General features: G+C 44.2%; 20 pseudogenes; all 20 read right to left on the minus strand.

Moving 5' to 3' along the window:
* Nucleotides 1–111: 111 nt before the first annotated feature.
* On the minus strand, nt 112–231 carry LOC148267332 (5S ribosomal RNA; annotated as a pseudogene).
* Nucleotides 232–437: 206 nt separating this feature from the next.
* On the minus strand, nt 438–556 carry LOC148267333 (5S ribosomal RNA; annotated as a pseudogene).
* A 1,707-nt stretch (nt 557–2,263) lies between these two features.
* On the minus strand, nt 2,264–2,382 carry LOC148267334 (5S ribosomal RNA; annotated as a pseudogene).
* A 346-nt stretch (nt 2,383–2,728) lies between these two features.
* Nucleotides 2,729–2,847, minus strand: LOC148267335 (5S ribosomal RNA; annotated as a pseudogene).
* A 346-nt stretch (nt 2,848–3,193) lies between these two features.
* LOC148267336 (5S ribosomal RNA) lies at nt 3,194–3,312 on the minus strand (annotated as a pseudogene).
* A 202-nt stretch (nt 3,313–3,514) lies between these two features.
* Nucleotides 3,515–3,633, minus strand: LOC148267337 (5S ribosomal RNA; annotated as a pseudogene).
* A 4,094-nt stretch (nt 3,634–7,727) lies between these two features.
* Nucleotides 7,728–7,846, minus strand: LOC148267338 (5S ribosomal RNA; annotated as a pseudogene).
* A 347-nt stretch (nt 7,847–8,193) lies between these two features.
* LOC148267339 (5S ribosomal RNA) lies at nt 8,194–8,312 on the minus strand (annotated as a pseudogene).
* A 1,748-nt stretch (nt 8,313–10,060) lies between these two features.
* LOC148267340 (5S ribosomal RNA) lies at nt 10,061–10,179 on the minus strand (annotated as a pseudogene).
* A 349-nt stretch (nt 10,180–10,528) lies between these two features.
* LOC148267341 (5S ribosomal RNA) lies at nt 10,529–10,647 on the minus strand (annotated as a pseudogene).
* Nucleotides 10,648–10,995: 348 nt separating this feature from the next.
* On the minus strand, nt 10,996–11,114 carry LOC148267342 (5S ribosomal RNA; annotated as a pseudogene).
* A 3,077-nt stretch (nt 11,115–14,191) lies between these two features.
* LOC148267343 (5S ribosomal RNA) lies at nt 14,192–14,310 on the minus strand (annotated as a pseudogene).
* A 755-nt stretch (nt 14,311–15,065) lies between these two features.
* On the minus strand, nt 15,066–15,184 carry LOC148267344 (5S ribosomal RNA; annotated as a pseudogene).
* A 2,501-nt stretch (nt 15,185–17,685) lies between these two features.
* Nucleotides 17,686–17,804, minus strand: LOC148267345 (5S ribosomal RNA; annotated as a pseudogene).
* A 2,629-nt stretch (nt 17,805–20,433) lies between these two features.
* Nucleotides 20,434–20,551, minus strand: LOC148267346 (5S ribosomal RNA; annotated as a pseudogene).
* Nucleotides 20,552–21,828: 1,277 nt separating this feature from the next.
* On the minus strand, nt 21,829–21,947 carry LOC148267347 (5S ribosomal RNA; annotated as a pseudogene).
* Nucleotides 21,948–22,790: 843 nt separating this feature from the next.
* On the minus strand, nt 22,791–22,909 carry LOC148267348 (5S ribosomal RNA; annotated as a pseudogene).
* Nucleotides 22,910–23,525: 616 nt separating this feature from the next.
* On the minus strand, nt 23,526–23,644 carry LOC148267349 (5S ribosomal RNA; annotated as a pseudogene).
* Nucleotides 23,645–23,849: 205 nt separating this feature from the next.
* Nucleotides 23,850–23,968, minus strand: LOC148267350 (5S ribosomal RNA; annotated as a pseudogene).
* A 206-nt stretch (nt 23,969–24,174) lies between these two features.
* Nucleotides 24,175–24,293, minus strand: LOC148267351 (5S ribosomal RNA; annotated as a pseudogene).
* Between the last annotated feature and the right edge of the window lie 928 nt (nt 24,294–25,221).

A 25,221-nucleotide genomic window follows, 5' to 3' on the forward strand; every position in this document is an offset into this window, starting at 1 on the left:
TCGTTCTAATAAAATGTAAAATGCCTCGGCACCTTGACCTACATTTGTGAATAAACCAGCGGACCATAGTTCTAGTCGCACGTAAGGTCGAACGCCCCATCTGCAAAAAAATAGGTGCAACACGAGAACTTCCCAGGAGGTCACACATCCTAGAACTACTCTCGCCCAAACACGTTTAGCGTTCGGAGTTCTGATGGGATCTAGTGCATTAGTGCTGGTATGATCGCATACATTTTATTTTGCGCTGCAAATACATACACTCCTTCTCCTTCCCTCCCCCCTCCCATCATTTGTTTTTATGTACGTACACACTGCACCTCTGCTTCTCGTTTTAATTATAAGTAAAATGCCCCGGTACTTTGACTCACATTTACGAATAAATCAGCAGACCATGGTTCGAGTCGTGCATAATGTCGAACACCCCATCTGCAAGAAAATGGGTGCAACACAAGCACTTCCTAGGAGGTCACCTATCCTAGTACTACTCTCGCCCAAGCACACTTAACTACGGAGTTCTGATGGGATCCGGTTAATTAGTGCTTGTATGATCGCACTTATTCCATTTCGCGCTGCAAATACATATACCCCTTCTCTTTCCCTCCCCACTCCCATCATTTTTTTCGCTATGAGCACACCCCACACGTCTGCTTCTAATTCCTATATCAAGTGAAATGCTCCGGCAGCTCGACTCACACCCAAATGAATGGACCGTCAGCTACACCTCATTTTTTATTATTCTACTATTTAAGCTGCTCGTAATGATAGTTTTATTACTTGGTGGAATATAAATGAATGCATAAAGAATATTAAGAAAAATGCCATGGTGCCAAGACTCACACCGGCGAATGAACCGGTGGACCGCATCTCCGGTCGCGCGTAGTGTTTAACACTCCATCCGAAAAAAGACGGGTGCAACACAAGGATTCAATGGGATTCCAAGGACACTTAACTGTAGAGTTCTTATAGCACTTAGTGCATTGGGATTCCCTGCTACAAATGCATGTGCCACTTTGGCTTCCCTCCCCCCTCCGATCATTTGTATCACTGTACACTCACAACTCACCTCTATATCTATTTTTAATATCAAGACAAATGCCCCAGTGCCTTGACTCACGCCCAGATGAACAGATCACTCGTCGCACCTCTGTTTTGGTTGTTCTACTATGTAAGATACTCGCTATAACACTCTTATCATGTGGTAGGCTATAATTGAATGCACAAATAATATTAAGCAAAATGCCTAGCGTCGTGACTCATGTTTCTGAAAGAACTTGTAGATTGTCGCTCCGGTCCCACGTAACGTTTAATACCTTTTCTGTAAAAAAAAAGGAGCAACACGAGGACTTCCCAAGAGTTCACCCATCATAGTATTACTCTCGTCGAAGCACGCTTAACTGCAGCGTTTTGATTGGATCCAGTGAATTAGTGCCTGTATGATCAAACCTATTCTAATTCGTGCTTTAAATATATATATATCCCTTCTCCTTCCCTCCTTCCTCCTGTCATTTATTTCACTGTGCGCACACACTGCACGTTTGCTTCTAGTTCTAATATCAAGCTTAATGCATCGGCGCCTCACCTAATGCCCATATGAACGGATCGTCCGCCTCACCTCTATTTTCGTTGTTCTATTATGTAAGATACTCGTAATAACACTCTTATCACATGATGAATTTTAATTGAATACACAAAAAAATTTAAGCAAAATGTCCCGACACTGTGACCCACGTTTGCAAATGAACCAGTGAACCGTCGCTCTGGTCCTGCATAACGTTTAACGCCTTGTCTACAAAAAGAAGGGTGCAACACAAGTACTTCCAACAGGTCTCTGATCCTAGTACGACTCTCGCGAAAGCACGCTTAACTATAGAGTTCTGATGGGATCTAGTGAACTAGTGCTGGTATGATCGCACCCATTCTTATTTGCGCCACAAATACTTATACCCCTTCTCCTTCCCTCTCCCCTCCCGTCATTTGTTTCGCTGTGCGTGCACTTAACTTCTGCTTCTAGTTCTAATATCAAGCAAAATGCCCTGGTGCCTCGACTCATGCCAATATGAACGGATTGTCCACCGCACCTCATTATTCGTTATTTTACTATGTATGATACTCGCAATGATACTTTTATCACGTTATGGGCTTTAATTGAATGCGTAAAAAATATTAAGCAAAATGCCCTGGTGCCGTGACTCTCGTTTACGAATTGACCGGTGCACCGTCACTCCGGTCCCAGATAACGTTTAACGCCTCGTCTGCAAAAAGAAGGGTGCAACATAAGGACTTCCTAGGAGGTCACCAATCCTAGTACTACTCTCACCCAAGCACGCTTAACTGCAAAGTTCTAATGGGATCCAATGAACTAGAGCTGGTATGATCGCACCCGTTCTAGTTTGTGCCGCAAAGACATATACACCTTCTCCTTCCCTCTCCCCTCTCATCATTTGTTTCACTATGCGCCCACCTCACCTCTGCTTCTAGTTCTAATATCAAGAAAAATACCTCGGCGGCTCAAATCATGCCCATCTTAACGGATCGCCCGCCGCACATCGTTTTTCCTTGTTCTACTAGGTATGATACTCGCAATCATACTCTTATCATGTTATGGGCTTTAATTGAATGTGTGAAAATATCAAGCAAAATGTCCCGGCGCTGTGACTCTTGTTTGCAAATGAACCGACAGACCGTCCTCCGGTCTCACGTAACATTTGAGGCCCCATCTACAAAAAGAAGGGTGCAACACGAAGACATCCTAGGAGGTCACCCATCCTAGTACTACTCTCGCCCAAGCACGCTTAACTGTGAAGTTCTGATGCGATCCAGTGAACTAGAGCTGGTATGATCGCACCTGTTCTAGTTTGTGCTACAAAGACATATACCCTTCTCCTTCCCTCTCCCATCCCATCATTTGTTTCACTGTGTGCGTACTTCACCTCTGCTTCTAGTTTTAATATCAAGTGAAATGCCCGGAGCCTCGACTCATAACCATATGAACGAACAGCCTGTCACACCTCGTTTTTTGTTGTTCTATTATGTAAGATACTCGAAATGACAATATTATCACGTGATGGACTTTAATTAAATGTGCAAAAAATATTAAGGAAAATGCCCAGGCGCCGTGACTTACATTTGCAAATGAACCAGCAGACCGTCACTTCTGTCCTGCGTAACGTTTAACACCCCATTTGTAAAAAGAATGGTGCAACATGAGGACTTCCCAGGAGGTCACCCACCTTAGTACTAATCTCGCCTAAGCACACTTAACTTCAGAGCTCTGATGGGATCTGGAGAAATAGTTCTACTATGATCGCACACATTCTAGTTTGCACTGCAAATACATATTCCCCTTCTACTTCCCTCTCCCCTCCCATCATTTATTTCGTTGTGCGCGCACCTCACCTCTGCTTCTGGTTCTAATATCAAGTGAAATGCTCAGGTGCTATACTCACGTTTGTGAATGAACTGGCGGACCATCACTCTAGTCCTGAAAAACATTTAACACCCGTCTATAAAAAGAATGGTGCAACACAGGGACTTTCCAGGAGGTCACCCATCCTAGTACTACTCTCATCCAAGCATGCTTAACCGCGGAGTGCTGATGGGATCCGGTGAATTAGTGCTGGTATGATCGCACCCATTCACTTCTGCGCCACAAATACATATACCCCTTTTCCTCCCCTCCCCCCTCCCGTCATTTGTTTCGCTTTGCGTGCACACCTCACCTCTATTTGTAGTTCTAATATCGAGGGAAATACCCCGTCGCCTCGACTCATGCCCATATGAACAGATCGCCCACCGCACCTCTATTTTCATTGTTTTACTATGTAAGATACTCATAATAACACTCTTATCACGTGATGAGTTTTAATTGAATGCACAAAAAATATTAAGAAAAATGCCCTAGCACCGTGACTCATGTTTGTAGATAAACCAATGGACCGTCGCTCCAGTCCTGGGTAATGTTTAACGTCTTGTCTGCAAAAAGAAGAGTGCAACACGATAATTTCCCAGGAGGTCATCCTTCCTAGTATTACTCTCACCCAAAAACGCTTAACTGCGGAGTTCTAGTGGGATCCAGTGAAAATGTGATTGTATGATCGCACCTATTCCATTTCACTCTGCAAATACATAGCCTCTTCTCCTTCCCTCCCACTTCCCGTCATTTTTTTTTGTTGTGCGTGCACCCCGCACCTCTTCTTCTAATTCTAATATCAACCGAAATACCATGGCGGCTTGACTCACGCTCAGATTAACGGTCTACTCACCGCACCTCGTTTTTCGTTGTTCTACTATGTAAAATGCTCATAATGAGACTCTTATAACGTGGTGGACTATAAATGAATGCACAAAAATTATTTAAGCAAAATTTCCTGATGCCGCGACTCACGTTTATAAATGAACTGATGGACCATGGTTCCGGTCGCGCATAATGTTTATTGCCACATGTGCAAAAAAATAGATGCAACACGAGTACTTTCCAAGAGGTCAACCATCTTAGTAATACTCTCACCAAGGGACACTTAACTATAAAGTTCTTATGGGATTTGGTGCATTAGTGTTGGGATGACCGCACTCGTCTCATTCCGTGTTACAAATGCATGTGCCCCTTGTCCTTCCCTCCCCCATCCTGTCATTTGTTTCGCTATACGCACACACCTCACCTCTGCTTCTAGTTCTAATATCAGCGAAATTCCTCAGTGCCTTGACTCATGCCCATATGAATGGATCACCCGCCGCACCTCTGGTTTTGTTGTTCTACTATGTCATATACTCGTAATAGTACTTTTATCATGTTATGAGCTTTAATTGAATGCACGAAAAATATTAAGCTAAATGCTCTGACGTCGTGACTCACATTTGCGAATGAACCGGCGAACCATCACTCCGATCCTACGTAACGTTTAACACCCCGTCTGCAAAAAGAAGTGTACAACACGAGGACTTCTAAAGATGTCACCCATCCTAGTACTAATCTCGCCCAAAAATGCTTAATTGTGGAGTTCTGATGGGATCCGGTGAATTAGTGCTGGAATGATCGCATTTGTTCCATTTTGCACTGCAAATATATATACCCCTTCTCCTTCCCTCCCCCCTCCCATCATTGTTTTGGCTGTGGGTGAACCTCGCACCTCTGCTTCTAATTTTAATATCAAGCGAAATGCCCCGAGGACTCGACTCACGCCCATATGAACGGACCGCTTGTCACACCTCGTTTTTTGTTGTTCTACTATGTAAGATGCTCATAATTAGACTCTTATAACATGGTAGAATATAAATGAATGCACAAAAAATATTAACCAAAATACCCTGACACCGCGACTCACATTTGCGAATGAACTGACGGACCTTAGTTCCGGTCACGCGTAATGTTTATTTCCTTGTATGCAAAAAAATAGGTGCAACACGAAGACTCTCCAAGAGGTCAACCATCTTAGTACTATTCTCACCGAAGGACACTTAACTGCAAAGTTCTTATGGGATTCGGTGCATTAGTGCTGGTCTAATTGCACCCGTCCCATTCCGCGCTACAAATGCATGTGCCCGTTTTCTTCCCTCCCCCCTCCCGTCATTTGTTTCGCTTTTCGTGCACACCTCATCTCTGTTTCTAGTTCTAATATCAAGAAAATGCTCCGGGGCCTCGACTCATACCCATATGAATGGGTCACCCACCGCACCTTTATTTTCATTATACTACTATGTAAGATACTCGTAATAACACTCTTCTCATGTGATGGACTTTAATTGAAAGCACAAAAAATATTAAGCAAAATGCCCCGGTGCCTTGCCTTACGTTTGCGAATGAAACAGCAGACCATTGCTGTGGTTCTGCGTAACGTTTAACGCCCTGTCTGCAAAAATAAGGGTGCAACAACACTAGGAATTTCTAGGAGGTCACCCATCCTAGTACTACTCTCGCCCAAGCATGCTTAACTATGGAGTTCTGATGGGATCCGGTGAATTATTGATGGTATGATCGAAACCGTTCTAGTTCGCACTACGAATACATATACCCCTTCTCCTTCCCTCTCCCCTCCTGCCATTTATTTCACTGTGCGCGCACACTTCACCTCAGCTTTTAGTTATAATATCAGGCAAAATGCTCCGGCGCTTCGATTCATGCCCATATGAACGGATCGCCCGCCGCATCTTATTTTTTGTTGTTCTACTATCTAAGATACTAGTAATTACACTCTTATTACGTGATAGGCTTTAATTAAATGCGCGAAAAATATTAAGCAAAATGCTCCGACGCCATGACTCACATTTTCGAATGACCCGGCAGACCGTCGCTCCGATCTCACATAATGTTTAACGCCTCGTCTGTAAACAGAATGGTGCAACACGAGGACTTCCAAGCAAGTCATCAATCCTAGTACTACTCTCACCCGAGCACACTTAACTACGGAGTTCCGATGGGATCTGGTGAACTAGTGTTGGTATGATTGCACCCATTCTAGTTTGTGCTGCAAATACATATGCCCTTTTTCTTTCCCTCTCCCCTTCCGTCATTTGTTTGGCTGTGCGTGCACCTCACCTCTACATTAAATTCTAGTATCTAGCGAAATGCCCCGACGCCTGGATTCATGCCCATATGAATGGATCGTGCCGCACCTCATTTTTTGTTGTTCAACTATTTAAGATGCTCACAAGGACACTCTTATCTGGTGATGGACTTTAATTGAATACACAAAAAATATTAAGCAAAATGCCACGATGCCGTGACTAACGTTTGCGAATGAACCAGCGGACCGTCACTCTGGTCCTAAAAAATGTTTAACACCTCGTCTGTAAAAAGAATGGTACAACACAAAAACTTCTAAGGAGGTCACCTATCCTAGTACTACTCTCGCCCAAGCCGCTTAACTGCGGAGTTCTGATGGGATCCGGTGAACTAGTTCTGGTATGATCTCAGTCGATCTAATTTATGCCCCAAAGACATATACCCCTTCTCCTTCCCTCTCCATTCACATCATTTGTTTTGTTGTATGCGTACCTCATCTCTTATTCTAGTTCTAATATCAAGCGAAATGCCCTGGCACATCGACTTATGCCCATATGAACGGATTGCCCGCCGCACCTCATTTTTTGTTGTTATATCATGTAAGATGCTCTAAATGACACTCTTATCATGTGATGGGCTTTAATTGAATGCAAAAAAAATATTAAGCAAAATGTCCTGGCGTCGTGACTCAAGATTGCAAATGAATTGGTGGACTATCGCTCCGGTCTTGCGTAACGTTTAACACTCCATCTATAAAAAAAATGGTGAGCCACGAGGACTTCCTAAGAGGTCACTCATCCTAGTACTACTCTCGCCAAAGCACGCTTAATTGCAGAGTTCTGATGAGATCCAGTGAACTAGTGTTGGTATGATCGTACCTGTTCTGGTTTGCACCGTAAATACATATACCCCTTCTCCTTCACTCTCCCCTCCCATCATTTATTACTTTGTGCCCTCATCTCACCTCTTCTTCTAGTTTTAATATCAAGCGAAATGCTCTGGTACCTCGACTCATGCCAATATGAATGGGTCACCGGCCGCATCTCACTTTTCATTGTTCTACTATTTAAGATGCTCTCAATGACACTATTATCATGTGATGAGCTTTAATTGAATGCTAGAAAAATATTAAGCAAAATGCGCCGGTGCCATATCTCACATTTGCAAATGAATCAGTGGACCATCACTATGGTCCCGTTGAATGTTTAACGCCCCGTCTGCAAAAAGAAGGGCGCAACACGAAAACTTCCTAGGAGATCACCCATCCTAGTACTACTCTCGCCCAAGCACACTTAACTGCGGAGTTCTGATGGAATTCGGTGGACTAGTGCTGGTATGATTGCACCCGTTCAAGTTTGTGGTGTAAATACATATACCCCTTATCCTTCACTCTCCTCTCCCATCATTTGTTTCACTGTGCGCTCACCTCACCTCTTCTTCTACTACTAATATCCAGCAAAATGCCCCAAAGTTTTGACTCATGCCCATATGAACGGATTGCCCGCCGCACCTCATTTTTTGTTGTTATACTATTTATGATGCTCGCAATGACATTCTTATTAGGTGGTGGACTTGAATTGAATGCGAAAAAAAATTAAGCAAAATGCCCCGGCACCGTGACTCAAGTTTGCGAATGAACTGGCAGACCATCGCTATAATCTTGCGTAATATTTAACACCTCGTCTGTAAAAAGAAGGGTGCAACACGAGGACTTATCAAGAGATCATCCACTATAGTACTAAACTCGCCCAAGCACGCTTAACTGCGGAGTTCTGATGGGATCCAGCAAACTAGTGCTTGTATGATCGCACCCATTCTAGTTTGCACTACAAATAAAAATACCCTTTCTCCTTCCCTCTCCCCTCCCATTATTTGTTTCACTGTGCGCGCACCTCATCTCTTCTTCTAGTTCAAATATTAAGCGAAATGCCCTAGGGCCTCGACATATGTCCATATGAACGGATCACCCATCGCAACTCGTTTTTCGTTATTCTACTATTTAAGATACTCGCAATGACACTCTTATCACGTGATGGGCTTTAATTGAATACGCAAAAAATATTAAGCAAAATGCCCCGGCACCGTAACTCACGTTTGTGAATGAACTGGCAGACCATCGCTCTGGTCCTGCGTAACATTTAACACATTGTCTGTAAAAAAAAAGGGTGCAACACGAGGACTTCCCAGGAAGTCACCCACCCTAGACTACTCTCGCCTAAGCACGCTTAACTCTGGAATTTTGATGGGATCTGGTGAACTAGTGTTCGTATGATCGGATATGTTCTAGTATGCACCGCAAATACCTATACCCCTTCTCCTTCACTCTCCCCTCCCGTCATTTGTTTCTTTTTGCATGCACCTCACCTCTGCTTCTAGTTATAATATCAAGCAAAATGCCCCGGTGCCTCGATCGATGCCTATATTAACGGATCACCCACTGCACCTCGTTTTTCGTTATTCTAGTATTTAAGCTGCTTGCAATGACACTCTCATCACGTGATTGACTTTAAATGAATGTGCAAACAATATTAAGAAAAATGCACCAGTGCCGTGACTCACATTTGCCAATTAACCGCGAACCATCGCTCCTGTCCCGCATAACGTTTAACACCCCATCTGCAAAAAGAATTGTGCACCACGAGGACTTCTCAGGAGGTCACCCATTCTAGTACTAGTCTTGTCCAAGCACTCTTAACTGCGAAGTTTTAATTAGATCTAGTGAACTAGTGCTGGTATGATCGCACCTTTTCTAGTTTGCACTGCAAATAGATATACCCCTTCCCCTTCACTCTACCCTCCCGTCATTTGTTTCTCTGTGCGTGAACCTCACCTCTGCTTCTAGTTCTAATATCAAGCGAAATGCCCCGGTGCCTCGACTCATGCCCATATGAATGGATCACCTGCCGCACCTCATTTTTCTTTGTTCTATAATTTAAGATGCTCGCAATGACACTCTTATCACGTAATGGACTTTAATTGAATGCACAAAAAATATTAAACAAAATGCCCCGGTGCCGTCACTCACATTTGCGATTGAATTGGTGGACCATCGCTCTGATCCCGCATAACGTTTAACACCCCGTCTACAAAATAAAGGGTGCAACACGAAGACTTCTTAAGAGGTCACCCATCCTAGTACTAAACTCGCCCAAGCATGCATAACTGCGGAGTTCTGAAGGGATCCGATGAACTAATGCTGGTATGATCCAACCCGTTTTAGTTTGCGCCGCAAATACATATACCCCTTCTCCTTCACTCTCCCCTCCCGTCATTTGTTTCTTTGAGTGCGCACCTCACCTCTACTTCTAGTTCTAATATTAAGAGAAATGCCCTAGCGCCTCGATCCATGCCCATATGAACGGATCACCCACCGCACCTCATTTTTTGTTGTTCTACTATTTAAGATGCTCATAATGACACTCTGATCTCGTGATGGGCTTTAATTGAATGCGCAAAAAATATCATGCAAAAGGCCCCGGCGCCGTGACTCACGTTTGCGATTGAACCGGTGGACCATCACTCCGGTCCTGCATAATGTTTAACCCCCCGTTTGCAAAATGAAGGGTACAACACGAAGACTTCCTAGGAGGTCACCCATCTTAGTACTACACTTGCCCAAGCACGTTTAACTGCAGAGTTCTGATGGGATCCGGTGAAATAATGCTGGTAAGATCGCACCCGTTCTGATTTACGCTGCAAATACATATACCCTTTCTCCTTCATTCTCTCCTCCCGTCGTTTTTTTCTCTGAGTGCGCACCTCACCTCTGCTTCTAGTTCTAATATCAACTGAAATGGCCCAACACCTCGACTCATGCCCACATAAACGGATTGCCAGCCACGCCTCATTTTTCGTTGTTCTACTATTAAAAATTCTCGCAGTGACACTCTCATCACGTGTTGGACTTTAATTGAATGCACACAAAAATATTAAGCAAAATGCCCTAGTGCCGTGACTCACGTTTATGAATAAATCGGGGGACCATCGCTCTAGTCCCGCATAACGTTTAACGCTCTGTCTGTAAATAGAAGGGTGCAAGACGAGAACTTCCCAAGAGGTCACCCATCCTAGTACTACTCTCGCCCAAGCATGCTTAGTTGCAGAGTTCTAATGGGATCTGGTGAAGTAGTACTGGTATGATCGCACCCTTTTCTGTTTGTGGCGAAAACAAATATTCACCTTCTCCTTCCCATTCCCCTCCTGTCATTTTTTTTTGCTGTGCGCGCACCTCACCTCTCTTCTAGTTCTAATATCAAGCGAAATGTCCCGGCGCCTTGACTCATGCCCATATGAACGGATCGCCCGCCTTACCTCGATTTTTGTTATTCTTCTATTTAAGATGCTCGCAATGATACTCTTATCATGAGATGGACTTTAATTGAGTGCACAAAAAATATTAAGCAAAATGCCCCGGTGCCGTGACTCACATTTGCGAATGAATCGGCAGACCGTCACTCCAGTCCTGCGTAACGTTTAACACCCTGTCTGTAAAAAGAAGGGTGCAACATGAAGACTTCCTAGGAGGTCGCCCATCCTAGTACTACTCTCGCCCAAGCACACTTGACTGCAGAGTTCTGATGGGATCCGGTGAACTAGTGCTCGTATGATCGCACTCGTTCTAGTTTGCGCAATAAATACATATACCCCTTCTACTTATTTCTCCCCTCCTGTCATTTATTTCTCTTTGCGTGCACCTCGTCTCTACTTCTAGTTCTAATATTAAGCAAAATGCCCCAGCGCCTCGACTCATGCCCATATGAACGGAATGCCCGCCGTACCTCGTTTTTTGTTATTATGCTATATAAGATGCTCGTAATGAGACTCTTATAACGTGGTGGACTATAAATGAATGCACGAGAAATATTAAGTAAAATGTCCTGACGCCAAGACTCACTTTTTTGAATGAACCGGTGGACCGTCTCTCCGGTCCCGCATAACGTTTAACGCCCCATCTGTAGAAAGAATGTGCAACACGAGAACTTCCCAGGAGGTCACGTATCCTAGTACTACTCTCGCCCAAAAAACACTTGACTACGGAGTTCTGATGGGATCCAGTGAACTAGTGTTGGTAGGATCGCAACCGTTCTAGTTTGTGCCGCAAATACATATACCCCTTTCCCTTCCCTCTCCCTTCCCATAATTTATTTTGATGTGCGCGCAACTCACCTCTGATTCTAGTTCTAATATCGAGTGAAATGCTCTGGCACCTCGACTATTGTTTATATGAACGGAACACCCGCCGCACCTTCCTTTTTATTATTTTACTATGTAAGATGCTCGCAATAACACTCTCAACACGTGATAGGCTTTAATTGAATGCACGAAAAATATTAAGCCAAATGTTCCGGCTCCGTGACTCAGGTTTGCAAATGAACCGGCGGATCGTCGCTTCGATCATGGGTAACATTTAACGCTCCATCGACAAAAAGAAGGGTGCAATACGAGTACTTCCCAAGAGGTCACCCATCTTAGTAATACTCTCGCCTAAGCACGCTCGACTGCGGAGTTGGGATCCAGTGAACTAATGCTGGTATGATCGCACCCCTTCTAATTTGCGCCGCAAAGACATTTACCATTTCTCCTTCCCTCTCCCTTCCCGTCATTTGTTTTGTTGTGCGCGCAACTCACCTTTACTTCTAGTTCTAATATCGAGCAAAATGCCCTGACACCTTGACTCATGCCCATATGAACGGATTGCCCGCCGCACTTCATTTTTTGTTGTTCTACTATTTAAGATGCTTGCATTGACACTCTCATCACGAGATGGGCTTTAATTGAATGCACGAAAAATATTAAACAAAATGCCCCGACACTGTGACTCATGCTTGCGAATTAACCAGCGTACCATCGCTCCAGTCCCAGGTAACATTTAGCACCCTGTCTACAAAAAGAAGGGTACAACACGAGTGCTTCCCAAGAGGTTACCCATTGTAATACTACTCTCTCCCAAGCACGCTTAATTGCAGAGTTCTGATGGATCCAGTGAACTAGTATTGGTATGATAGCACCCTTTCTTGTTTGCGCCGCAAATACATATGCCCATTCTCCTTCCCTCTCCCCTCCCGTCATTTATTTCATTATGCGCGCACCTAACCTCTACTTCTAGTTCTAATATCAAGCGAAATGCTTCGTCGCTTCTACTCATACCCATATGAACGGATCGTCTGCCACACCTCGTTTTTTGTTATTCTACTATTTAAGATGCTTGTAATAATACTCCTATCACGTTATGGGCTTTAATTGAATGTACGAAAAATATTAAGCAAAATGTCCCGACGCCGAGCGCAATGTTTAACGCCCTGTTTGTAAAAAGAAGGGTACAACACGAGGACTTCCCAGGAAGTCTCCCATCCTAATACTACTCTCGCCCAAAATGCTTAACTGTGGAGTTCTGATGGGATTCAGAGAATTAGTGCTGGTATGATTGAACCTATTCTATTTTGCATTGTAAATACATATACCCCTTCTCCTTCCCTCCCCCTTCCCATCATTTTCTTCACTGTGCGCACAACCCGCACCTCTTCTTCTAAATATAATATCAAGCAAAATGCCCCGACGGCTCGACTCATGCCCAGAGGAACGGACCGCCCACCGCACCTCATTTTTCATTGTTCTACTATGTAAAATACTTGTAATGAGATTTTTATAACGTGGTGGACTATAAATGAATGCACAAAAAATATTAAGTAAAATGCCCTGATGTCGTGACTCACGTTTGCAAATAAACCAACGGACCATGGTTTTGGTGGCGCGTAAGGTTTATTGCCTCGTGCGCAAAAAGAAGGGTGCAACACGAGGACTTTCCAAGAGGTCAACCATCTTAGTACGACTCTCACCCAAAAATGCTTAACTGTGGAGTTTGATTGGATCCCATGAATTAGTGCTAGTATGATCGCACCCATTCCATGTCGCGCTACAAATACATATACCCCTTCTCCTTCCCTCCCCACTCCCATCATTTTTCTCGCTGTGCGCGCACCCCGCATCTCTGCTTCTAGTTCTAATATCAAATAAAATGTCCTGGCGGCTTGACTCACGCCCAGATGAAATGAATGCATGAAAAAATTTAAGCAAAATGCACTGACACCACGACTCACGTTTGCGAATGAACCGACGAATTGTGGTTCTGGTCGCGCGTGATGTTTAATGCGTCATGTGCAAAAAAGCAGGTGTAACACGAGGACTTTTCAAGAGGTCAACAATCTTAGTACTACTCTCACCAGAGGACACTTAACTGCAGAGTTCTTATGGGATTCGGTGCATGAGTGCTGGTCTGATCACACCCGTCCCATTCCCTGCTACAAATCCATGTGCCCCTTCTCGTGCTGGTCTGATCACACCCGTCCTATTCTGTGCTACAAATACATGTGCCCCTTCTCCTTCCCTCCCCCCTCCCATTATTTATTTTGCTATACGCGCACCCCTCACCTCTACTTCTAGTTCTAATATCAAGCGAAATGCTCCGGTGCCTCGACTCATGCCCATATGAATAGATCGCCTGCCGCACTTCTATTTTCGTTGTTCTACTATATAAGATATTTGTAATAACAATCTTATCACGTGATGGGGTTTAATTGAATGCACAAAAAATATTAGGCAAAATACCCCAGCGCCGTGACTCACGTTTGTGAATGAACCGACAAACAATTGGTCCGATCCCGTGCAACGTTTAACGCCCCGTCTGCAAAAAGAAGGGTGCAACACGAGGACTTCCCAGGAAGTCACCCATCCTAGTACTACTCTCGCCCAAAAATGCTTAACTACGGAGTTTTGATGGGATTCAGTGAATTAATGTCGGTATGATCGCACGTATTCTATTTCGCACTGCAAATACATATACCCCTTCTCCTTCCCTCCCCCTCCTATCATTTTTTTAATTGTGCGTGCACCCTGTACCTCTGCTTCTAATTCTAATATCAAGCGAAATGCCCTGGCAGCTCGACTCATGCCCAGATGAACAGACCGTCCGTCGCACCTCGTTTTTTATTATTCTACTATGTAACATGCTCGTAATGACATTCTTATCACGTGGTGGACTATAAATGAATGGCACCAAGACTCACGCCAACGAATGAACAAGTGGATTGCGTCTCTGGTCATGCGTAATGCTTAATGCTCCATCTGAAAAAAGATAGGTGCAACACAAGGATTTAATGGGATTCAAAGGACACTTACCTGTAGAGTTCTTATGAGATTCAGTGCATTAGTGCTGGACTGATCGTGCCCGTTCCATTCCCCGCTATAAATGCATGTGCCCCTTCGTCTTCCTTCCCCCCTCCGATCATTTGTATCACTATACACGCACACCTCATCTCTGTTTCTAGTTTAAATATCAAGCAAAATGCCTCGGCCATGCCCAGATGGACGGATCGCCTGTCGCACCTCTGATTTCATTGTTCTACTATGTAAGATACTCGTAATAACACTTTATCATGTGGTGGTATATAATTGAATGCATGAATAATATTAAGCAAAATGCTCCGGCCCTGTGACTCACGTTTGCGAACGAACCAGTGGACTGTCGCTCTAGTCCCGCGTAATGTTTAACACCCCGTTTGTAAAAATAAGGATGCAACACGAGGACTTCCTAAGAGGTCACCCATCCTAGTACTATTCCCGCCCAAGCACACTTAACTGTGGAATTTTGATGGGATCGAGTGAATTAGTGCTGGTATGATCACACCAATTTTAGTTTGTATACCCCTTCTACTTTACTCTCTCTTCCCGTCATTTGTTTCACTGTGCGCGTACCTCACCTCTGTTTCTAGTTCTAATATCAACCAAAATGCCCCAGTTCCTCGACTCATGCCTATATGAACTGAATGCCCGCTACACCTGTATTTTTGTTGTCTTACTATGTAAGATGCGCTTGACTCACGTCCAGATGAATGGATCGCTCGCTACGCTTCTGTTTTCGTTGTTCTACTTTGTAAGATACTCGTAAGAATAATTTTATTATGTGGTGGATTATAAATGAATGCACAAAAAATATTAACAAAGATATCCCAGTGCTGCGACTCACATTTGCGAATGAACTTGTAGACTATGGATCCAGTCCTACATAACATTTACTGCCCCGTCTGTAAAAAGATGGGTACAACACGAGGCCTTTCAAGGTGGTCACCCATCCAAGTACTACTATTGTCCAAGCATGCTTAACTACGAAGTTCTAATGGGTTCTTATTAATTAGTGCTTGTATGGTTGCATCACTTCCATTCCGCACTGCAAATACATATACCCCTTCTCCTTCCCTCACCCCTCCCATCATTTGTTTTACTATGCGCGCACACCACATCTCTGCTTCTAGTTCTAACATATAATGAAATGCCCTAGCGCCTCAACTAATACCCAGATGAACGTACCGCCCGCCGCACCTCCGCACCTCTATTTTTGTTGTTCTAGTAAGTAAGATTCTTGTAATAATACTCTTATCTTGTAATGTAATATAAATGAATACACGAAAAATATTAAGGAAAATACCCCGACGCCGCGACTCATGAAAGCGAATGAACTAGTGGACTGTATCTCCCGTCGCGCATAATGTTTAACTCACAGTTTGCAAAAAGACGACTGCAACAAGAGGACTTTCCAGGAGGTCACCCATCCTAGTACTACTCTCACCCAAGCACGCTTAATTACGAAATTCGATGGGATCTGATGCATTAGTGCTGGTATGATCACACCTATTCCATTCCACGCTACAAATACATATACCACTTCTCCTTCCCTCTCCCCTCCCGTCATTTATTTTGTTGTGCGCGCACACTGCACCTCTGTTTCTGGTTCTAATATCAAGTGAAATGCCCAAGTGTCTCGACTCATGCCCAGATGAACAGACCGCCCGCCACAACTCTATTTTCGTTATTCTACTATGTAAGATACTCGTAATGACATTTTTATCTCGTGATGGACTATAAATGAACGCATGAAAAATATTAAGTAAAATGTCCCAGCACCGCGACTCACACTGGCGGACTGAGGCTCCGGTCACGCGTAACATTTACCGCCTCCTCAATAAAAAGATGGGTGGAACACGAGGACTTCGCAAGGGGTCACACATCCTAGTACTGCCTTCACCAGAACACGCTTAACTGTGGAGTTCGATAGGATCCAGTGCATTAGTGTTGGTATGATCGCACCCCTTCCATTATGTGCTGCAAATACATATACCCCTTCTCCTTCCCTCCCCCCTCCCGTCCTTTGTTTCGTGGTGCGTGCACACTACACCTCTGTTTTTAATTCTAATATCAAGTGAAATATTCAGGTACCTCGACTCACGCCTAGATAAATGGGCACCCATGCAAGTACTATTCTCGCCAAAGCACGCTCAACTACGGAGTTCGATGGGATCCGGTGCATTAGTGCTAGTATGATCGCATCTCTTCTATTTTGTGCTACAAATACATATACCCCTTCTCCCTCCCTCCCTCCCTGTTATTTGTTTCACTATGCGCGAACACCGCACCTCTGCTTATAGTTCTAATATAGAGCAAAATGCTTTGGCACCTCGGCCCATGCCCAGATGAACGGACTACCCGTTGCTCCTCGTTTTTTGTTATTCTACTATGTAAGATGCTCGTAATGACACTATTATCACGTGGTGAACTATAAATGAATGCACGAAAAATATTAAGAAAAATGTCTCGGCGTTGCGACTCATTCCGGGGGATAATTGCTCTGATCGCGCATAATTTTTAACGTCCCGTCACCAAAAAGACGAGGGGAGCACGAGGACTTTCTAGGAGGCCACCTATCCTAGTACTACTTCCGCCCAAGCACACTTAACTATGAAATTCGATGGGATCAAGTACATTAGTGCAGGTATGATCGCACCCCTTCCATTCCACGCTGCAAGTATATATACCCCTTCTCCTTCCCTCCATCATCTCGTCATTTGTTTCGCTGTGCGCACACACCACACCTCTGTTTCTAGTTCTAATATCAAGCAAAATACTCCAGCACCTCGACTCATGCCCAGATGAACGGATCGCCCGCCGCACCTCATTTTTCATTGTTATACTATTTAAGATACTTGTAATGACACTCTTATCACGTGGTGGAATATAAATGAATACACAAAAAATATTAACAAAGATATCCCGGTGCCACGAGTCACATTTGCGAATGAACCTACAGACCATGGATCCGGTCCTATGTAACGTTTATTGCCTCATCTGCAAAAAGACGGGTACAACACGAGGCCTTTTCAGGAGGTCACCCATCAAAGTACTACTCTCGCCCAAGCACGCTTAATTGCAGAGTTCTGATGGGATCTTGTGAATTAGTACTAGTATGATTGCACCACTTCCATTCCGCGCTGCAAATACATATACCCCTTCTCCTTCCCTCACCCCTCCCCTCATTTATTTTACTGTTCTCATACACCACACCTTTGCTTCTAATTCTAATATATAGCGAAATGCCCCAGTGCTTCAACTAACACCCAGATGAACGTATCGCTTGCTACACCTCTATTTTTGTTGTTATACTAAGTAAGATACTCCTAAAAATACTCTTATCTTTTAATGGAATATAAATGAATACATGAAAAATATTAAGCAAAATGCTCCGACGCCGCGACTCATGCAGGCGAATGAACTAGTTTACCGTATCTCCCATTGTGCATAATGTTTAAGACCCCATCTGCAAAAAAGACGACTGCAACAAGAGGACTTCCTAGGACATCACCTATCCTAGTACTACTCTCGCCCAAGCATGCTTAACTACGAAGTTTGATGGGATCCGATGCATTAGTGCTAGTATGATCGCACCCCTTCTATTCTGTGCTGCAAATACATATACCACTTCTCCTTCCCTCTCCCCTCCCCTCATTTATTTTGTTGTGCGCGCACACCGCACCTCTGTTTCTAGTTCTAATATCAAGGGAAATGCCCAGACGTCTTGACTCATGCCCAGATGAACAGACCTTCCGCCACAACTCTATTTTCGTTGTTTTACTATGTAAGATACTCGTAATGACATTCTTATCTCGTGATGGACTATAAATGAATGCATAAAAAATATTAAGCAAAATGTCCCAACGCCGCGACTCACACTAGCAGACTGTGACTCCGATCACGCGTAACATTTAACGCCCCATCCATAAAAAGACGAGTGGAACACGAGGACTTCGCAGGAGGTCACCCATCCTAGTACTGCTTTCACCAGAGCACACTTAACTATTGAGTTCGACAGGATCGGGTGCATTAGTGTTGGTATGATCGCACCCCTTCCATTCCACGCTACAAATACATATACCCCTTCTCCTTCCCTCCCCCCTCCCGTCATTTGTTTCGCTGTGCATGCACACTACACCCCTGTTTCTAGTTCTAATATCAAGCGAAATGTCGGGGCACCTCGGCTCACGACTAGATAAACGGACCGCCTACCATACCTCATTTTTTATTGTTCTACTATGTGAGATGCTCGTAATGACACTCTTATCATGCGGTGGACTATAAATGAATGCATAAAAAATATTAAGCAAAATATTATGGCGCCGCAACTCACGTCGACGGACTATGGCTCCTATCGTGCATAACATTTAACACCCCATCCACAAAAAGACGGGCGCAACATGAGGACTTCCCAGAAGGTCACCCATCCTATTATTACTCTAGCCAAAGTACGTTCAACTACGGAGTTCAATGGGATCCGGTGCATTAGTGCTAGTATGATCGCACCTCTTCTATTTTGCGTTGCAAATACATATACCCCTTCTCCCTCCCTCCCCCACTGTTATTTGTCTCGTTATGCACGAACACTACACATCTGCTTATAGTTCTAATATAAAGCAAAATGCTCTGGTGCCTCGACTCACGCCCAGATGAACGAACTACCCGCTGCACCTCATTTTTCATTATTCTACTATGTAAGATGCTCGTAATGACACTCTTATCACGTGGCGAACTATAAATAAATGCACAAAAAATATTAAGCAAAATATCTCAGCGTCACGACTTACTCCGGGGGGCAATGGCTCTAATCGCCTATAATATCTAACGTCCCGTCAGTAAAAAGACGAGTGGAACAAGAGGTCTTTTCAAGAGGTCACCCATCCTAGTACTACTTCCGCCCAAGCACACTTAACTACGAAATTCGATGGGATCCAGTGCATTAGTGAAGGTATGATCGCACCCCTTTCATTTCATGCTGCAACTACATATACCCCTTCTTCTTCCCTCCCCCCTCCCGTTATTTGTTTCGTTGTGCGCACACACAATACCTCTGTTTCTAGTTCTAATATCAAGCAAAATACTCCGGTGCCTCGACTCACGCCTAAATGAACGGATCGCTCGCCGTACCTCATTTTTCGTTGTTATACTATGTAAGATACTCGTAATGACACTCTTATCATGTGGTGGACTATAAATGAATGCATGAAAAATATTAAGTAAAATTTTCAGGCCCCGCAACTCACACCGGCAGACTGTGGCTATGATCGCACTTAACATTTAACACTCTGTCTACAAAAAGACAGGTTCAACACGAGAACTTTCTAGGAGCACACCCAGCCTAGAACTAATCTCGCCCATGCACGCTTGACTACAAAGTTCTGATGGGATTTTGTGCATTACTGTTTGTATGATCGCAACTGTCCCATTCCCCACTGCAAATACATATAGCCGTTCTCCTTCCCTCCCCCCTCCCATCATTTATTTCGCTGTGCGAGCATACCGCATCTCTCCTTCTAGTTCTAATATAGAGCGAAATGCCAAGTCGCTTCGACTCACGCCTAGAAGAACGGAGGCCCGCTGTGCCTCTTTTTTCGTTGTTCAACTATGTAAGACTCTCGTAATGAGACTCTTATCACGTGGTGGACAATAAATAAATGTACGTAAAATATTAAGCAAAATATTTCAATGTCACTACTCATGCCGGTGGACTGTGGCTCTAATCGCGCGTAAAGTTTGACGCCCCGTCTGCAAAAAGACGGGTACAACACGAGAACTTTCCAAGAGGTCACCCATCCTAGTACTGCTCTCGCACAAGCACGCTTAATTATGGAGTTCGATGGGATCCAGTGTATTAGTGATAGCATGATTGCACCCCTTCCATTCCGCACTGCAAATACATATACTCCTTCTCCTTTCCTCCCCCCACCCATCATTTTTTTTTCTGTGCGCGCACACCGCACCTCTATTTATAGTTATAATATCAAGCAAAATGTCCCAACGCCTCAACTCACGCCCAGAAGAAAGGACTACCTGTCGTACCTCATTTTTCTTTATTCTAATATGTAAGATGCTCGTAATGACACTCTTATCACGTGGTTGACTATAAATGAATGCTCGAAAAAATAGTAAGCAAAATTTTCTGGCGACGTGACTCACGCCAGAGAATTGTGGCTTCAATCATGTGTATCGTTTTACACACCGTTTGCAAAAAGATAGTGCAACACGAAGACTTCTCAGGAGGTTATCGATCCTAGTACTACTCTAACCCAATCATGCTTAACTGCATAGTTCGATGGGATCCGATGCATTAGTGTTGGTATGATCGCACCCCTTCCATTCTGCATTGCAAATACATATACCCCTTCTCCTTTCCTCCTCTCTCCCGTCATTTTTTTTGCTGTGTGCGCACACTGCATCTCTGTTTCTAGTTCTAATATCAAGAAAAATGCCCCAATGCCTCGACTCATGCCCAGATTAAAGGACCACCCGCCACACCTTTTTTTTTCGTTGTTCTACTATGTAAGATGCTCGTAATGACTCTCTTATTACGTGGTGGACTATAAATTAATGCACACAAAAAAATAAGCAAAATGCCCGGGCGAGGTGACTCACATCGGCAAATGAACCAGCAGACTATGGCTCCGGATGCGCATAACGTTTAACGCTCTGTCAGCAAAAACACGGGTGCAACACGAGCACTTCTCAGGAGGTCACTCATCCTAGTACTACTCTCGCCCAAACACACTTAATTGTAGAGTTATGATGGCATATGATGCATTAGTGCTAGTATGATCCCACCCGTCCTATTCTGCACTTCAAATACATATACCCCTTCTCTTTCCCTCCGCCCTCCCATCATTTGTTTCACTCTGCGTAGACACCGCACCTCTACTTCTAGTCGTAATATCAAGCAAAATGCCTCGTTGCCTCGACTCACGCTTAGATGAACGGACTGCCCGCCGCACCTCTGTCTTGGTTGTTCTATTATTTAAGATACTTGTAATGAGACTTTTATCACATGGTGGACTACAAATGAATGCATGAAAAATATTAAGAAAAATGCTCTAGTGCTGCGACTCATGACGGCGAATGAACCGGCGGACCATGTCTCAGGTTACGTGTAATATTTAACACCTCGCCTACAAAAAAAACAAGTGCAACATGAGGACTTCCCAAGAGGTCACCCATCCTAGTACTACTCTCACCCAAGCATAATTAACTACGGAGTTCTGATGGGATCCGGTGCATTTGTCCTGGTATGATCGCACCCGTTTTATTTTACACTGCAAATACATAGACTCCTCCTTCCCTCCCCCCTCCCGTCATTTGTTTCCTTGTGCGTGCACCTCTACTTCTCGTTCTAATATCAAGTAAAATGCGCTAGCGCCTTGACTCACATTTGCGAATAAACCAGCGGATCATAGTTCCAGTTTAAGCGTAACGTCGAACGACCCATCCGAAAAAAAAATAGTTGCAACACAAGGACTTCCCAAGAGGTCACCACTCCTAGTACTACACTCCCCCAACCACACTTAAGTCGCAGTTCTGATAGGATCTGGCACATTAATGCGGGTATAATCGCACCCGTTTCATTTCGTGTTACAAATACATACACTCCTTCTCCTTCCCTCCCCCCTCCCGTCATTTGTTTCCATGTGCGTGCATACTCAACCTCTCCCTCTCGTTCTAATATCAAGTAAAATGTCCCGACGCCTTGACTCACATTTGCAAATAAACCAACAGATCACATTTATAGTTGCATAACGTCGAATGCCCCATCTGCAAAAAAATGGGCCCAACACGAGGACTTCCCAAGAGGTCACCCATTCTAGTACTACTCTCACCTAAGCACACTGAAATGCAGAGTTTTGATGGGATACGGTGCATTAGTGCTGTATGATCCCACCCGTTTCACTCCGCGCTGCAAATACATACACTCCCTCTCCTTCCCTCCCCCTTCCGTCATTTGTTTCCTTGTGCGTGCATGCTCCACCTCTACTTCTCATTCGAATATCAAGTAAAATACTTTGGTGCCTTCACTTACATTTGCGAATAAACCAGCGGACCATAGTTCCAGCCGCGCGTAACGGAGATCGCCCAATCTGCAAAAAAATCAGTGCAACATAAGAACTTCCCAGAAGGTCACCCATCCTAGTACTACTCTCGCCCAAGCACACTTAACTACGGAGTTAATATGGGATCCGGTGCATAGGTGCTGGTATAATTGTATGATCGAACCCGTTCCATATTGCGCTGCAAATACATACACTCCCTCTCTTTTCCCCTCACCTCTCGTAATTTGTTTCCCTGTCCGTGCACACTGCACCTCTGCTTATTGTTCTAGTGTCAAGTAAAATACCCAGGCACTTTGACTCAAATTTGCGAATAAACCAGTGGACCATAGTTTCAGTTGCGCGTAACGTCGATCACCCAATCTGTAAGAAAATTGGTGCAACAGGAGAACTTCCATAGAGGTCGCCCATCCTAGTACTACACTCTCCCAAGCGCACTTAATTGCGAAGTTCTGATGGGATCCAGTGCATTAGTGCTAGTATGATCGTACCTATTTCATTTCGCGCCAAGCACACTTAACTGAGAAGTTCTAATTGGATCCGGTGCATTAGTGCTGGTATGATTGCACCCGTTTCATATTGCGTTGCAAATACATATACTCCTTCCCCTTCCCTTCCCCTCCCGTCATTTATTTCCTTGTGTGTGCACACTGCACCTCTGCTTCTCGTTTTAATATCAAGTAAAATATCCCGACACCTTGACTCACATTTGCAAATAAATCAATGGACCATAGTTCCAATCGCGCATTACGTCGATCATCCAATCTGCAAAAAAATTGGTGCAACAGGAGAACTTCCTTGGAAGTCACCCATCATCGTACTACTCTCTCCCAAGCACACTTAACTACGAAGTTCTGACAGGATCCGGTGCATTAGCGCTGGTATGATCACACCCGTTTCATACAGGGCTACGAATACATACACTCTTTCTCCTTCCCTCCCCTCTCCTGTCATTTGTTTCTTTGTGCGTGTACATTGTACCACTACTTCTCGTTCTAATATAAAGTAAAATGCCCCGGAATCTTGACTCACATTTGCGAATAAACAAGCAGACCATAGTTTCAATCGTGCGTAACGTCAAATGCCCCATCTGCAAAAAAAGGGTACAACACAAGGACTTCCCAGGAGGTCACCGATCTTAGTACTGCTCTCGCCCAAGCACACTTAACTGTAGAGTTCTGATGGGATCCGGGGCATTAGTGCTGGTATGATTGCACCCATTTCATCCCGCGCTGTAAATACATAAACTCCTTCTCCTTCCCAAACCCCTCCCGTCATTTGTTTCCTTATGCGTGCACACTTCACCTCTGCTTCTCATTTTAATATCAATTAAAATGCCCCAGCACCTTGACTCACGTTTGCGAATAAACCAGCGGACCATAATTGCAGTTGCGCATAAAGTCAAATGCCTCATCTTTAAAAAAATGAGTGCAACACGAAAACTTCCCTAGAGGTCACCCAACCTAGTACTACTCTCGCACAAGTACACTTAACTGCGGAGTTCTAATGGGATCCGGTGCATTAGTGCTGGAATGATCGCACTCCATTCATTTCGCGCTGCAATACATACACTCCCTCACCTTCCCTCCCCCTCCCATCATTTGTTTCCTTGTGCGTGCACACTGCACCTTTGCTTCTTGTTCTAATATCAAGTAAAATACCCCGACACCTTGACTCACATTTGCAAATAAACCAGCAGACCATACTTCCGGTCAAGCGTAACGTCGAATGCCCCATCTGCAAAAAAATGGGTGCAACATGAGGACTTCCCAGGAGGTCACCCATCCTAGTACTACTCTCGCACAAGTACACTTAATTGCGGAGTTATGATGGAAAAGTGCATTAGTGCTGGTACGATCACACCCATTTCATTTCACGCTATAAATACATACACTCCTTTTCCTTCCCTCCCCCCTCCCGTCATTTATTTCCTTGTGCGTGTACACTACACCTCTACTTCTCATTCTAATATCAAGTAAAATGCCCTAGGGCTTTGACTCACATTTGCGAATAAACCAAGGGACCATAGTTACAGTCGTGCATAAAGTTGAATGCCCCATAAAGTTGATCGCACTCCTTTCATTCCACGCTACAAATACATACACTCCCTCTTCTTCTCTCCCCCTCCCGTCATTTGTTTCCTTGTGCGTGCACACTGTACCTCTGCTTCTCGTTCTAATATTAAGTAAAATACCCCGAAATCTTGACTCAAATTTGTAAATAAACCAGCGGACCATACTTTTGGTCGAGTGTAACGTTGAATGCCCGATCTGTAAAAAAATGGGTGCAACACGAGGACTTCCTAGGAGGTCACTCATCCTAGTACTACTCCGCACAAATACACTTAACTGTGAAGTTATGATGGAAAAGTGCATTAGTGCTGGTATGATCACACTCATTTCATTTCACGCTGTAAATACATACACTCCTTTTCCTTCCCTCCCCCCTCCCGCCATTTGTTTCCTTGTGCGT

Source organism: Carica papaya, chromosome 3 (genome assembly GCF_054855325.1).
Source record: "Carica papaya isolate Zhongbai chromosome 3, ASM5485532v1, whole genome shotgun sequence".
Taxonomy (NCBI): domain Eukaryota; kingdom Viridiplantae; phylum Streptophyta; class Magnoliopsida; order Brassicales; family Caricaceae; genus Carica; species Carica papaya.